Here is a 13,917-nt window from a genome sequence, read left to right on the forward strand (position 1 = left end):
TAATAACACATAGTCTCCTACGTTAAACTCACGCTTTTGTATCCTCTTATCATGCCAGCGTTTGACTTTTTCTTCAAAAAGCTTGGCATTCTCATAGGCTTGGGTTCTCCATTCCTCAAGTGAGCTAATATCAAATAACCTTTTCTCACCGGCAAGTTTGAAGTCATAATTGAGCTCTTTGATAGCCCAATATGCTTTATGTTCGAGTTCAAGAGGTAAATGACATGCTTTTCCATAAACCATCTTATATGGAGACATACCCATAGGATTTTTGTATGCAGTTCTATAGGCCCATAATGCATCATCAAGTTTTTTGGACCAATTCTTTCTAGATCTATTCACAGTTTTTTGCAAAATTAATTTGAGCTCTCTATTGCTCAACTCTACTTGACCACTAGACTGCGGATAAGGAGATGCGATTCTATGATTAACATCATACTTAGCGAGCATCTTACGGAAAGCACCATGAATAAAGTGTGAACCACCATCAGTCATAAGATATCTAGGGACTCCAAACCTCGGAAAAATAACTTCTTTAAGCATTTTAATAGAAGTGTTATGATCAGCACTACTAGTTGAAATAGCTTCTACCCACTTAGTAACGTAATCAACAACAACTAAAATATGTAACCATTGGAGGCAGGAAAAGGTCCCATATAATCAAAGTCCCAAACATCAAACGGTTCAATAACAAGAGAATAATTCATAGGCATTTCTTGACGTCTACTAATGTTACCTATTCTTTGACATTCGTCACAAGATAAGACAAACTTACGAGCATCTTTAAAGAGAGTAGGCTAATAAAAACCAGATTGTAGTACCTTGTGTGCAGTTCTGTCTCCAGCGTGGTGTCCTCCATAGGATTCAGAGTGACACTTGCGTAGGATTTGTTCCTGTTCATGCTCAGGCACAGAATGTCTAATAATACCATCTACTCCTTCTTTATAAAGGTGTGGATCATCCCAAAAGTAATGTCTTAAATCATAAAAGAACTTTTTCTTTTGCTGGTATGTGAAACTAGGCGGTATATATTTAGCAACAATGTAATTAGCATAGTCAACATACCAAGGAGCAGTACGAGAAACATTGACGACCCTAATTGTTCATCAGGAAAGCTATCATTAATGGGCAGTGGGTCATCAAGAACATTCTCTAACCTAGACAAGTTATCTACAACGGGGTTCTTAGCTCCCTTTCTATCAATAATATGCAAGTCAAATTCTTGGAGCAAGAGAACCCATCTAATGAGTCTAGGCTTAGCATCTTTCTTTTCCATAAGATATTTAATAGCAGCATGATCAGTGTGAATAGTAACTTTAGAATCAACAATATAAGGTCTAAACTTATCACATGCAAACACAACTGCTAAGAACTCTTTTTCAGTAGTAGCATAATTTTTCTGGGTAGTATCAAGAGTCTTACTAGCATACTGGATAACATTCAATTTCTTATCGACTCTTTGCCCTAAAACAGCACCTACAGCATAATCGCTAGCATCGCACATAATTTCAAAAGGTAAATTCCAATCAGGTGGCTGAGCAATAGGTGCAGTGATCAAAGCTTTCTTAAGTGTTTCAAATGCTTCTACACAATCATCATCAAAGACAAAAGGAATATCTTTTTGCAATAAATTAGTCATAGGCCTAGAGATTTTAGAAAAGTCCTTAATGAACCTCCTATAAAAGCCGACATGACCAAGGAAACTTCTTATACCTTTTATGTCCTTGGGACATGGCATCTTTTCAATAGCATCAAGTTTGGCTTTATCAACTTCAGTACCTCTCTCGGAGATCTTGTGCCCCAAGACAATGCCTTCATTAACCATAAAGTGTCACTTTTCCCAATTCAGGACGAGACTAGTGTCTTCGCATCTCTACAAAACTCGATCAAGGTTGCTCAAACAATCATCAAAAGAGGATCCATAGACGGAGAAGTCATCCATGAATACCTCACAAATCTTTTCACAAAAATCAGAAAATATAGCCATCATGCATCTTTGAAAGGTAGCAGGTGCATTACATAAACCAAAAGGCATACGTCTATAAGCAAAAGTACCAAAAGGGCAAGTAAAAGTAGTTTTAGATTGATCCTGTGCGGACATAGGTATTTGAGAGAAGCCAGAATAACCATCTAGAAAGCAAAAATGTGTGTGTTTGGATAGCCTTTCTAGCATTTGATCAATGAAAGGTAAAGGGTAATGATCTTTCTTAGTAGCTTTATTTAACTTACAAAAATCAATTACCATCCTATAGCCTGTAATAATTCTTTGCGGGATCAATTCATCTTTATCATTAGGAACAACGGTGATACCTCCCTTTTTAGGGACACAATGGACAGGGCTTACCCATTCACTATCAGCAACGGGATAAATAATACATGCCTCAAGGAGCTTTAGTATCTCCGTTCTTACCACTTCCTTCATTTTGGGATTTAATCGTCTTTGAGGATCTTTAACTGGTTTGGCATCTTTCTCCACTGAAATTTTGTGTTGACATAATGTGGGACTAATGCCCTTAAGATCAACCAGAGTATATCCAATAGCAGCTCGGTGCTTCTTCAGAGTTTTCAATAATCTTTCTTCTTCTTTCTCTGAAAGGTTACCACTAATAATAATAGGATATATTTCTTTTTCATCAAGATAAGCATACTTAAGATTATCAGGTAATGGTTTGAGTTGAAACACGGGATCACCCTTGGGTGGAGGGGGATCCCCAAGAATTTCAACGGGAAGGTTATGTTTCAGCATAGGTTCCTGTTTAAGGAACACTTCATCTATTTCTTCCCTTTCCTTCATAAACATATCATTTTCGTGGTCTAGCAAATATTGTTCTAACGGATCAGTTGGAGGAACAACAATGGAAGCAAGACTAATAATTTCATCCTTACTAGGTGGTTCCCCTTCATGAGGTTGTCTACTAAATTAGCGAAATTAAACTCATGAGACATACCATCTATGCCAACAGTGACAATATTCTTTTCACAATTAATCTTAGCACTAGCGGTATTCAAGAAGGGTCTACCAAAAATAATGGGACAGAAATCATCTTGTGGGGAACCAAGAACAAGAAAATCAGCAGGGTATTTAATCTTCCCACACAAGACTTCAACATATTTAACAATCCCAATAGGTTTAGTGGTGTCCCTATTAGCAAGCTTAATAGTAACATCAATGTCTTCTAATTCAACAGGTGCAATATCGTGCATAATTTCTTTATAAAGGTCATAAGGTATCGCACTAGCACTAGCACCCATATCACATAAACCATGATAACAATAATCTCCTATTTTAACAGAAATAACAGGCGTGCCTACAACAGGTCTACGTGTCTTAGTATCGGGTCTACCAATATTAGCAGTTTCACCCAAGAAAGAGATAACATGCCCATCTAAGTCCTCATCCAAGAGATCTTTAACCATAGCAATACTAGGTTCAACATTAATTTGCTCAGGAGGTGTATAAGTCCTAGTATTACTCTTACGAACAACAGTCAAAGCTTTAACATGATCTTTTATCCTAACAGGAAAAGGAGGTTTTTCAACATAAGCAGTAGGAATAATAGGATCACTATATGTAATAGTCTTCTCTTCGACTATAATAGGTGCAACTACTTTCACTTCAACAGGAGGATTATATTTAAACCACTTCTCTTTAGGGAGATCAACGTGAGTAGCAAAAGTTTCACAAAAAGTAGCTACTATCTCAGAGTTAAGTCCATACTTAGAGCTAAATCCACGGAAAGCATCGGTATCCATAAAAGATTTAACACAATCGAACTTAGGTGTTATACCTAACTCCTTACCATCGTCGGAACCCCAATCTTCAGAGTTGCGTTTAATTCTTTCCAATAAGTTCCATCTGAAATCAATAGTCTTCAGCATATAGGAACCAGCACAGGAAGTATCGAGCAGGTTGCGATTATCAAGAGAAAGTTGAGCATAAAAATTCTGAATAATCATTTCCCGAGAGAGCTCATGATTGGGGCATGAATATAACATTGACTTAAGCCTCCCCCAAGCTTGAGCGATGCTTTCTCCTTCGCGAGGCCAGAAATTATATATGTAATTACGATCACAATGAACAAGATGCATAGGATAGAATTTCTGGTGAAATTCCAACTTCAATAGCTTATAATTCCAATATCTCGTATCATCACATAGCCTATACCATGTCATTGCATCTCCCTTCAAAGATAAAGGGAATACCTTCCTTTTGACAACATCATCGGGAATACCTGCAAGCTTGAATAGTCCAGAAACTTCATCCACAAAGATAAGGTGTAAATCGGGATGAAATGTTCCGTCTCCTGCAAAAGGATTAGCTAGCAGTTTTTCTATCATACCCGAAGGAATCTCAAAGTGAATATTTTCATAAAGTTCAGTAGGTTGAGGAGCATCTCTTTGCTCTTCTGGTTGAGATGAAGATACCCCAAACAAGTCCCTCAAAGGATTAGTTTCCATAGTGACAAGTAGCAGAAAATTTCAGCACACTATATAAGTGTTTCCTTACCAAGTTCCACTCACCAAAAGCGCTACACTCCCCGGAAACGGCGCCAGAAAAGAGTCTTGATGACCCACAAGTATAGGGGATATATCGTAGTCCTTTCGATAAGTAAGAGTGTCGAACCCAACGAGGAGCAGAAGGAAATGATAAGCGGTTTTCAGTAAGGTTTTCTCTGCAAGCACTGAAATAGTAGGTGATAGATTGTTTTGTGATAAGATAAATAGTAACGAGCAAAAAGTAAATAAAGTAACTAAAGTGCAGAAAGGTGGCCCAATCCTTTATGTAGAAAAGGATAAGCCTGGACAAATTCTAATAATGAAGAAGGAGCTCCCAAGGACACATTGGGAATTATCGTCAAGCTAGTTTTCATCACGTTCGTAAGATTCGCGTTCGGTACTTTGATAATTTGATATGTGGGTGGACCGGCACTTGGGTACTGCCCTAACATGGACAAGCATCCCACTTATGATTAACCCCTACTGCAAGCATCCGCGACTACAAAAAGGAGTATTAAGGTAAACCTAACCACATCATTAAACATATGGGTCCATATCAACCCCTAACGAAGCAACACATAAACTAGGGTTTAAGCTTCTGTCACTCTAGCAACCCATCATCTACTTATTACTTCCCTATGCCTTCCTCTAGCCCCAAATAATGGTGAAGTGTCATGTAGTCGACGTTCACATAACACCACTAGAGGAAAGACGACATACATCTCATCAAAATATCGAACGAATACCAAATTCACATGACTACTAATAGCAAGACTTCACCCATGTCCTCAGGAACAAACGTAACTACTCACAAAGCATATTCATGTTCATAATCAAAGGAGTAATAATATGCATAAAGGATCTGAACATATGATCTTCCACCAAGTAAACCAATTAGCATCAACTACAAGGAGTAATCAACACTACTAGCAACCCACAAGTACCAATTTGTGGTTTTGATACAAGATTGGATACAAGAGATGAACTAGGGTTTTGAGAGGAGATGGTGCTGGTGAAGATGTTGATGGAGATTGACCCCCTCTCGATGAGTGGATCGTTGGTGATGACGTTGGTGATGATTTCCCCCTCCCGGAGGGAAGTGTCCCCGGCAGAACAGCTCCGCCAGAGCCCTAGATTGATTCCGCCAAGGTTCCGCCTCGTGGCGGCGGAGTTTCGTCCCGTAAGCTTGCCCGCGATTTTTTCTAGGACAAAACCCTTCATATAGCAGAAGATGGACGCCGGAGGCCCACCAGGGGGCCCAGGAGATAGGGGGCCGCGCCCTACAGGAGGGCGCGCCCCCTATCTCCTGGACAGGGTGTGGGCCCCTGGCTTATTTCTTTTGCTCATAAATTCTTATAAAATTCAAAAATTTGTTTCGTGGAGTTTTAGGATTTTTGGAGTTGTGCAGAATAGGTTTCCAACGTTTGCTCCTTTTCCAGCCAGAATTCCAGCTGCCGGCATTCCCCCTCTTCATGGTAAACCTTGTAAAATAAGAGAGAATAACCATAAGTATTGAGATACAATGTGTAATAACAGCCCATAATGCAATAAATATTGATATAAAAGCATGATGCAAAATGGACGTATCACTAACCCGGACTGGCGCAGTTTTCAGCAGAATTGCCATGGTGTTATTTTTATGCAGAAATAAAAGTTCTCGGAATGACCTGAAACTTCACGGAGGCACCTTTTGGAATTAATAAAAAAATTAGCAAAAGAATCAGCTGAAGGGGACCCACACCCTGGCCACGAGGGTGGCGGCGCGCCCTACCCCCTGGGCACGCTCTCCTGTCTCGTGGCCCCCCTGGACCTCCACTGACCTCAACTCCAACTCCATATATTCACGTTCAGGGAGAAAAAAATCTGAGAGAAGGATTCATCATGTTTTACGATATGGAGCCGCTACCAAGCCATGTTCTTCCTCGGGAGGGATGATCTGGAGTCCATTCGGGCCTCCGGAGAGGAAAATCTGTCTCCATCATCATCATCAACCATCCTCCATCACCAATTTCATGATGCTCACCGTCATGCGTGAGTAATCTCATCGTAGTCTTGCTGGACGGTGATGGGTTGGATGAGATTTGCCATGTAATCGAGTTAGTTTTGTTAGGGTTTGATCCCTAGTATCCATTATGTTCTAAGATTGATGTTGTTATAACTTTGCCATGCTTAATGCTTGTCACTAGGGCCCGAGTGCCATGATTTCAGATCTGAACCTATTATGTTTTCATGAATATATGAGTGTTCTTGATCCTATCTTGCAAGTTATAGTCACCTACTACGTGTTATGATCCGGCAACCCCGGAGTGACAATAGTCGGGACACTTCCCGGTGATGACCATAGTTTGAGGAGTTCATGTATTCAGTAAGTGCTAATGCTTTGGTCCGGTTCTCTATTAAAAGGAGGCCTTAATATCCCTTAGTTTCCACTAGGACCCCGCTGCCACGGGAGGGTAGGACAAAAGATGTCATGCAAGTTCTTTTCCATAAGCACGTATGACTATATTCGGAATACATGCCTACATGAATTGGAGCTAGTTATGTGTCACCCTCTGTTATAACTGTTGCATGATGAATGCCATCCGACATAATTATCCATCATTAATCCATTGCCTACGAGCTCATTTCATATTGATCTTTGCTTAGTTACTTCTTCGTTGCCACTGTTACGATTGCTACAAAACTACTACTGTTACTTTTGCCACCGTTACCGTTACTTCCATACTACTTTGCTATTAAATATTTTGCTACAGATATTAAGTCTTTCAGGTGTGGTTGAATTGACAACTCAGCTGCTAATACTTGAGAATATTCTTTGGCTTCCCTTGTGTCGAATCAATAAATTTGGGTTGAATAATCTACCCTCGAAAACGGTTGCGATCCTCTATACTTGTGGGTTATCACGTAGTGAAGAGATTCCTCCACTCAAACTATGGAGGCAAACGACTCTGGTGCCTCCTCCGTAGGACAACGTTTGATGCATTCTGGTCTAGACTTAGAAGAAAGGCTGTTCAACACCTGTGACTCCTCCTCGCTGTGACTCAGCCTCCAAAGCAGCTCGCTCTGTTGCTATCCTAGCATTCTCAACATTAAGCTCCTCTTTAGCCTGAGTATGTCATACCGCAGTTTCGCGACTTCCACCTTATGATGTGCTTGAGTTGTCGGGGTTACCTCTACAGCTAACAGAGTTGCCAAAGCATCCAAGAGCTCGAATAAGACCTGAGCCAGCGGGCGCACAGGGCCGCTTGCCCCGGCCATCGCAAAAGCCATTTTACTAGAGGTCATAGCCGCAGCAGTTGATGAATTCAACACCTGTTGTGTATCGTCCATGAAGATAGCAGCCCTAGTCGGCGGCTCATAGGGGTCCGAAATACTGTCGCCATTTCGGAATAGCCCCCAAGCCCGCCATCTTGCAGTCGATAGATTGATTTGGTCTTGCCGGTTGAAGACTCATCACCTGAATAGATGGTTGTCTCTCCACAAAACACAGAGCCCTCCTCAAGATCCGCCCCCTGGACGAAACTGACAAAGGCACACTTCCAGGCGGGTTGTACCTTGGGGGTCTCGCGCGCCGAGCTGTCTCGACGGTGTCTGTGCAGGTGACCAGCTCAGGATCTGACTCGCCAATCTTGCCGACGAAAACTTGAATTCCGCCGAAGGGGACCCGATACCCATACTCGATTGAATTGGCCTCGGGACCCCAGCCAGAATCATCGATGTAGATCTTGCCGCGGCGGCTCTTGGCCATCCGACTCACGACATATCCCTTGATCCCTGAGAAGCTTTCCTTCAAGAACTCGAAACCACCGTGCTCTGGCCCCATGGTGGGCGCTAACTATCATGGATTTGTCATGGCAGATGCCCTAGTGAAAGGACTTAGGTGTGGAGCCATCGCAACTAGGTAAGCTTGAAGGGGTTGAATGGGACAAAGGACACAAGGAGTTTACCCAGGTTCCTCCCCTCGCGGTGGAGGTAAAAGCCTACTCCTGCTTCTAGTTGTATTGCTTGAGTTTCGATTACAAGGGAGCGAATATGCTCGACCTAGTTCTCGATTACTTGTTTCTTGAGTTAACCCGCCATCGGGTCTCATCTTTATATACACAGGTAGATACTCGGAGGCTTACAGAGTCCTGGCCGGCTCACACAACATGACCGGCTCAGTTTCTAGCTAGACATGCCTTACGGAGAAGTCTTGCTTCGGCGGTTCACAGGCCCCAGTCTTGGGCCTTCACCAGGCATACCTCCAAGAGTCGTCATCTTCATACTTCTCCTTGGGCCTCTTTGGACCTTCTTCATGTTGAACCTCCATTGGTGTAACCCGGCCCCTCCTGGGCGGGTCACACCTCGGAGTTATATCCCCAACAAGCATGGTGTATAATGTTGGTTTGGTTGTCATATAGAATACTTGCTTTTGAATTATTATATATTTCATGTATATGTTTGGTTGCGATTAACCATTGTAAATATTTAGATTCTTTCTAAATATTTATTGTGGTTAACTTTCACCTTTATCATGTCATGTTGTGTTCATGTAGTTAAATACATAGGATGGTTCCATTTCATGTGTGTGGATGCCATTGGGTTTGTGATTTAGTAGTTTCCTATTAGACGAGTTGTGTAGTGGGTACTACTCTTTTTCAATAGCATAGTACATATGAGAATGTTAGTCTTGTTAGCAAGCCTTGTTAATCCATCATAAACCTAAACCCTGCATATCCAATGAATCCTCTCTACTTACCTTCCAACTGTGTTATCTCCTTTTGAAATCTCCTCTGATCAATATATCCATTCACTCTTAATTTTCTGTTGGATATCATTTGGAATTTACTTTTGCTTTGGTATTTATTTGTTTTTCATTTGCTATTGTTACGACAAGTGAAGAAGGACTCGACAACAAAGGCATGGATCCTTATTTGATCATACTTATCCTATGTTTTAAAAAAATGCATTATGTTTTATGGTTACTATATGCATACTTTTTAATCTCTTAGCTAGCATATCGACTGACACATTACCTTGATCCGCTTGTCGCCTATTCACTTGACACCTAAGTAGAATTATATAGTATTCTGGTAGAGTAGAAATGCTTAGCCATGCTTATTACCCTATGAGTGCTTTGTTGAATGACCTCTGAGTCGTTGACAATTGAAACTTATCGCTGAGCTAGGCTAGTTGGCCCTTGTTGGCCTTCTCTATCCTCTTCTACTTTGGGTGAAACTTACCATCTGAATACTGGCGTGTGCGACAGCTGAATCAAGGATTGAAGGAGCGATTGGTTGCCCTTCACAAATTGAAGGGGGCAATCCATCGTCCATGCTGCATGAGGCATAATAAGTCTTGGATTTGAAGATTGTGATAACAGTACAACCACATGCCATATGGGCACCGGGTTGGTCAAGTAAGCTAGTCAGCCTTAGGTGTCGATGTCGCCGTACCGCAGATGGGATAGCTACCCTGCGGGGAGTATCCTCGGCACAGATGGGGGTGGTTTGAGGACATACTCTCATTTTCGTGCGCCAGACTCAGTGAGCATGTCGCATATTTGGGGGATCTAGCCCAAAGACCTCATCACAATCTCCCTGCCAGTATACCGAATGGTGTACTATGGTGTACTACGGTAGCAACGGCTAGTGGCAACAAGTCGGGATTATGTCGTGTGGATAAAGTGTACAACCTCTACAGAGTGTAAATCTATTCGAATAGTCGTGTCCACGGTCATGGACGACACATTTCTTGACATACAAGACCTATCTTTATTATTCCTCTTGTCCCCTATTCTTGGAACCTATGATGAGTGTGACTTGATCGAGGGTCCTCACTTTGATGGAAGTTATTCTAGAGATAAAACATGTTTTCATCAAAAAATGATTTTATCCAACTGCTTTATTTGTCAAACAAAATTAGCTTTTGTGCAAAAGAGCCATAGAGCCTTCCTTTGAAGCCACATGTAGCTATTAGGTCCTTCCCCTAGGGAGGCATGTTGAGTACGTAATGTACTCATGGCAATAATTTTGTTGAACAACAGAGTTCCATGAAGACAAAGGTGATGACTACAATTACTATGGCGATCCGTAGGAGTGAGTTGGCTTACAATCGCCACTTCACACAATACATAAATAAGATCATACATCATTCAAAATACACTCATAGACCGGCTACGGTCAAAATCAAAAGAAAAGAAGACAACCCCAAATGCTAGATCCCCGATCGTCCTGACTGGGCTCCTCTACTGATCATCTGGAAACGATACATAGTAACGACCAAGGGCCTCATCAAACTCCCACTTCAGCTCAGTTGCGCCATCTGCGCTGGTATCCTCGGCACCTGCATCTGTTTTGGTAGAATCTGTGAGTCATGAGGACTCAGCAATCTCACACCCGCGAGATCAAGACTATTTAAGCTCATAGGTAGGTAAAGGGGTAATATGGTGGAGCTGCGGCAAGCGCTAAGCATATATGGTGGCTAACATACGCAAGTGAGAGCGAGAAGAGAAGAAACGCAACGGTCGAGAAGCTAGAAGCGATCAAGAAGTGATCCTGAAACTACTTACGTCAAGCACAACTCAAACCGTGTTCACTTCCCGGACTCCGCCGAGAAGAGACCATCACGGCCACACACACAGTTGATGTATTTTAAAGAGGTCAAGTGTCGAGTTATCTACAACCGGACATTAACAAATTCCCATCTGCCTCATAACCGCGGGCACGACTTTCGAAAGATAATATACCCTGCAGGGGTGTCCCAACTTAGCCCATCATAAGCTCTCACGGTCAACGAAGGATAAACCTTCTCCCGGGAAGACCCGATCAGTCTCGGAATCCCAGTTCGCAAGACATTTCGACAATGGTAAAACAAGACCAGCAAAGCCACCCGACTGTGCCGACAAATCCCGATAGGAGCTGCACATATCTCGTTCTCAGGGCACACCAGATTGTCCAAACATCCGGTAGGCCAGCCTAGAGTTGCCCCTGGTGGCCACCGGCGGCTGACAGGTTGGACCAACACTCACGACGAGCACTGGCCCGGGGGGGGGGGTAAATAAAGATGACCCTTGGGCTCGCGAAAACCCAAGGGAAAAGGGCTTAGGTGGCAAATGGTAAAACCAAGGTTGGGCCTTGCTGAGGAGTTTTATTCAAAGCGAACTGTCAAGGGGGTCCCATAAATCATCCAACCGTGTAAGGAACACAAAATCAAGGAACATAACACCGGTATGACGGAAACTAGGGCGGTAAGAGTGGAAAAAGTCACCAGGCATAAGGCCGAGCCTTCCACCCTTTACCAAGTATATAAGGTGCATTAATTAAACAGGAGATATTGTGATATCGCAAAATATCCATGTTCCGACCAGGAACAAACTTCATCTTCACCTGCAACTAGTAACGCTATAAGAGGGGCTGAGGAAAAGCGGTGACATAGCCAAACAACGGTTTGCTAGGACAGGATGGTTAGAGGTTTGACATGGCAATAGGGAGGCATGATAAACAATGGCAGGTAGAGCTAACATAGCGCTAGAGCGAGTACTAGCAAGCAAAGATAGAAGTGATATCGAAGGTATGGTCATCTTGCCTGCAAGGTTCTCAGAGTTGTCGAAGGCTTGATCCTCGTAAGCGTACTCAACAGGTTCCTCGTGCACGTACTCGTCTCCCGGCTCTACCCAAAGCAAGAACACAAGCAATGGAACACAATAAATCACGGTGCAATGCACAAGCAACATGATGCAATACATGTCATGATATGCGAGATGTGATATGCAATGCATATGCGTGCTTTGGGAGGAAAAAGGATGAACAAGGCATCAACTTGGCAAACCAAGTATGCCTCTGGAAAGATGAGATGATTTCGGTTGAAATCGATATAAGGATCACCGGAAACGGATGCACGGTTTGCAAATGGCAAGCAAGACAAGAATGACACAAATCTGCGATTAACAGCAAGATGCTACTTAGCATGCAACAAGAAACTATGCTACAACACCCCAACATAAAAACAAAACATATGGCAGTGATCTACAGGAGATGCTTAACAAAAGAGGAACACTGAGCTACGGCTAAATCACACCGTAACAGGTTCAAACAAGCATGGAGAAAGTGCAAAAAATATCAGGTTGGACATGGCATAAACAGCATCACGAAGCAATGTTCAGAGCAAATTATCAACATGCTACAGGAACTTATAATAGCAAAACAAGACATGGCATGAATCTACTCAAAGCATAGACCAAAAGTCCCTTACTGACCATAAGCCAAAAAAGATCAGAAAATATGATGGCACCCATGTGAACATAGCAAGTTTAGTTAACAGATTCAGCAAACAAAGCATGGCATTGACAGAATTACGAAGGCACCTTCGTGAGCTCGATGCACTCACTACAGAGCATTTCATGATAAACTAAGCATACATACATCAAGAAGACATGGCATAGAAGCTATACATGGCAAGAACAACATCATAGCATACACGTACCAACTACAACAACTTTGGCAAAATTGAATAACATGTAAGCAATCTGCCAGGAAACATTTTGAAGCAAAAGTAGAGCACGAAAATGACATGCTAGACTACTCCATAATTGCAATCAGGACCATGGATGGATAGAGCATAACCATGTGTTCAAAACACCCTTACTGAAGTATCTCAAATTATGCATGGATCTCTCTGTAGCAACATGTTTACATGGCATTAAAATTACAGCAGAACAGGGACTAAAATCAGCATTATCACGAAGCCTAGTTTGCATGCTTGTGCTCGTCACCACATTGATCACAAAAATACATGGTAAGAACCTCTGTAAAGATGGCATAGCATAGTTCAAAACATATTTAGGGATCAAGTCCATAGGATGCACACATCAATCATGGCAAAAATGACAAAAGAGCTCGTTCTGATAAGAATCTGAAACTAACATTATGAAGCACTCTTCCAACTGCATTTCAGGCATCAAGATGAACTCAAATGAAAATGATGCAATGAGATGAAAAGATGTACTCTTCGAGGCGAACAATTCGGTATGCTACACGCCCAAAACGGAGCCACGGGTGCAAAGTTGTGGGGCGATGAAGATGCAACAAAATTTATGACAAATTAAGGACTTGGGCGAAATTTTCGGGGAGAAGAAAAGTCAACCGAGGCGGTGGATCTGGAGATCGCCGGAGAACGCGGGCTTCGCCGGAGAAGGGGCGCCGGAGCTCGGGGAAGCCGGAGGACGGGCGGAGGAGAGGCCGGGGCGGCCGGATCTGGCCGGATCTGGCGCCGGCGACGTCGGGCGAGGCGCGGGGAGGCGCGGGATGGCGGAGGCCGGCGGACGGCGCTGCGCGGCCGGCGGCGGTGCTGCCGGAGTGGGCGGCGACGCCGGGAGACGTCGGGCGGCGGGGCGACGGCTGGACGAGGCGGCGGGCGCGGGAGGAGGTCGGCGGCGGGGCG

This window comes from Triticum dicoccoides, chromosome 5B (assembly GCF_002162155.2).
Source record: "Triticum dicoccoides isolate Atlit2015 ecotype Zavitan chromosome 5B, WEW_v2.0, whole genome shotgun sequence".
NCBI lineage: Eukaryota > Viridiplantae > Streptophyta > Magnoliopsida > Poales > Poaceae > Triticum > Triticum dicoccoides.